Here is a 3,628-nt window from a genome sequence, read left to right as displayed (position 1 = left end):
CTCAAATAAGACTGATTAAATTCTTTGACAAATCAAAATGTAGGGCAACATTTTCATAAAAATTAATACAAAAGAAAACTTGCATTAGAAGCTTAACTGCATAAAATTTTCACCCAAGTATCAAGGGAATCTACACTATGAATTCAAAAATTAAGCAAGGTGAGGTACAATGAATCAATGAGTCAATTACTCACAAAGAGAATAGAGTAGCATGCTTTCAAAGACCTGCAATGTTTTTTGTACATGTTCAAAAAAAACAAACTAGGGAGAACTGTGTGAAGAACAATTTCTCATAAGGAGGATAACTTAAGCATATCAGATTTATTCTATTCAGACTTACAGAATTTTTTTTTTTTTTTGCTGTACGACGGTTTCAAAAGTTTCTTTATGTAACTGCTTCAGCAGAAAACAATTTTTATGTAAGTCATCATCATAATGCTAATTATGGATATAGACCAAATTGGTCTGTTCTGGTCTCATTATCCATCCACTATCCTTTTTTGAGGTCTACCCTACCTTCTCTTTCTAACTGGCTTATATTTTAGTATTTGTTTAGGATATCAGGTTTTATGTTTAAGATATGTTGGCCATTCGGTTTACATGCTCTATCAATTTTTGTTTATAATTGTTTAGTTTTTCTTCTATTAATTTTGTTTTTAGTTCTTTTAATATGTCTTTGTTCCTTTTTTGGTCTAATGATGTGTATTTTGCAGTTCTTCTCATAAACCTTATCTCCTTTGTAAATGAAATTCATGTAAATCTTTTTCCTAAAGAATTCTACATTTGGATTTGATAACATGTTCTACAAGTCTAGATTGTATCATCTGTGGAATTTAATATAGTCTAGATGTTCCTCATGATGAACAACTGAAAATCTGTCAGTTTGGCCAAAGTACGATAAATTAGGCACAGAGAATTTGTCCTTTGCAGAGCCTAGAATGGAGGTAAATTTATTAATTGAGTAAAAAACCACACTGGGAAGAAGCTGTCAACTATATAACATCTTTCTATATGGTTGAAATTCCATAACTGTTAATGACCTCGTTCAAAAAAGACTCAGTGAGGAGAAGCAGCTTCATAAAATATATTTCTTGCGTTAGTAATGTCTCACACAATGTGTGTGCACCTGATGGATAAGAGTTTTAATGGTACCAGATTTTCAACAAGGATGGTAGTCTGATCATGTATGGATATAAAGTCCAGTGTGCATTTTCTTTCTAAGGAAAGAAAACCGAAGGCTACCATCTGGCTGATAAAGACTAAGCAGGTTTAGGAAGGAAATGCATCTGTTATTGTTTCTAGAGCAAATCGTAGATGAAGAATGTAACTATTGATCTTTGCAAGAAAAGTCTAAAGTTCAGATACAAATTAAGGAGATTATTATTCCTCTTTATAAGGCTTTAATAAGGCCACACTGAACTTCCTTGGGAATTTCAGTGTGGCCTAAACTAAATTCCTTGGGAATAACGAGGTGTAGAGAGAATCCAGATCAGCAGCCAAAATTGTGATAAGTCTATGGAATGTTCCCTATGAAAGATAGATTGAATCTCTGTGAGTTACAAATGTTTGCTGACACATAGAAAGAAAAAGAGGAAGGGTTATAGAAACATGTTATTAAAGGGGTTTTATAGAATTACACAAAAGACTTTCTTCAATACATAGCAGCAAGTGAGAGAATTGGGGGGGGGGGCACTCCAGGAAATTGTATAAGAGTGTGGTTAGCAAGGGTATGAGAAGACTAGATTTTTTGCCTAAAGTGTGATGAATGGATCAGCTAAGTTGAAAGTCATATTAGTGAATAAAGTTCAAGGAGAAGCATGAAGGTATAATGTGAATAATGATTGAGACTTCCATGATGAGTCTTTGACTCCATGGACAAACATAATAATTGTTTTGTTTAATTTTTGTAATACACAGACATAATGTGTTATAGTATTTAGAAATAAAGTAGAATAAATAACTTAAGTAATATTAAAATGTATTATAGGTGGCACTGCACTACTACCAACTACTATCCAGAAAAAACGGTATCATAAAAATAAATCTTTATTATTTTTTTTTTAATTTTTTTTTTTTCTGTGGAAGTATGCCAGAATAGGAAAACCATTCAACAATGACAATGATATAAGATCTACAGATCAACCAGAAAAACTGCTCTCTTTCTTTCTCTCTCTCTCTCTCTCTCTCTCTCTATGTTAAATTTAGTTTAATCCTTTATCCAAGTGTGAGCGAACAAAGTTTGCACCTGAAAATATCTTCAGGACTGGGGTAAGGTAGTACAACACTGGGAAACTCGTAGCAAAGGTGGACCAAGCTAACATCACTCCTATCTCCCATAATGCAAAACACATCTCCTTGCAGATATGTATAATGTTATGCATTAAGGGAAGGGTAACTACCCATACTAGTTTCAACCTTTATTGAGGTCTCTTCAGTGGGAGCCAGGCCCAGAAGTGGAGATACCAGGCAGAAGCAATGGCAAGGTCATCTTTACCTATAGGAGTTCCCAAAAGGTGTGCCACCTTTTTATTAAATTACTCTGGATTTAGAGAAAGATGTTGAAAGTTTATTTTTCACTTGGTTAGATTATAATAAATTTAGTTTAATCCTTTATCCAAGTGTGAGCAAACAAAGTTTGCGCCTGAAAATATCTTCAGGACTGGGGTAAGGTAGTACAACACCGGTAGTACAATACCAAACAGCTAACATCACTCCTATCTCAGTATCTCCCATAATGCAAAACACATCTCCTTACGGATATGTATAATGTTATGCATTAAGGGAAGGGTCACTACACAGACTAGTTTGACCTTTATTAAGGTCTCTTCAGTGGGAGCCAGGGTGATGTTAACTTAGTCCACCTTTGCTACGAGTTGCCCAGTGTTGTACTACCTTACCCCAGTCCTGAAGATATTTTCAGATGCAAACTTTGTTTGCTCACACTTGGATAAAGGATTAAACTAAATTTATTATAGTCTAACCAAATGAAAAATAAACTTTCAACATCTTTCTCTAAATCCAGAGTCATTTAATAAAAAGGTGGCACACCTTTTGGCAACTCCTATAGGTAAAGATGACCTTACCATTGCTTCTACCTGGTATCTCCACTTCTGGGCCTGGCTTCCACTGAAGAGACCTCAATAAAGGTCGAATCGAAACTAGTCTGGGTAGTGGCCCTTCCCTTAATGTATAACATTATACATATCCACAAGGAGATGTGTTTTGCATTATGGTTTTGCATTACTGAGATAGGAATGATGTTAGCTTGGTCCACCTTTGCTACGAGTTGCCTGGTGTTGTACTACCTTACCCCAGTCCTGAAGATATTTTCAGGCACAAACTTTGTTTGCTCACACTTGGACAAAGGATTAAACTAAATTTATTATAGTCTAACCAAGTGAAAAATAAACTTTCAACATCTCTCTCTATATGTATGTGTATATATATCTATGTATGTGTATGTTTTTTTTTTTTAAATAACAAATCAGCAGTAATAGAATAATAATTGTCATCGGTGGTAGCATGAAAGCATTAATCATAAAACTGCAATCTCAATTTTCACATCAGCTTTATATTATGAAATTAAAATTGTGATATTTTAATATAATAAAAAATAATTACACTCTCA

This window comes from Typopeltis vanoorti, chromosome 16 (assembly GCF_054136105.1).
Source record: "Typopeltis vanoorti isolate ZY-2024b chromosome 16, IOZ_Tvanoo_1.0, whole genome shotgun sequence".
In the NCBI taxonomy this organism is placed as follows: Eukaryota; Metazoa; Arthropoda; class Arachnida; order Uropygi; family Thelyphonidae; genus Typopeltis; species Typopeltis vanoorti.
Note: the sequence above shows the minus strand (reverse complement) of the source record.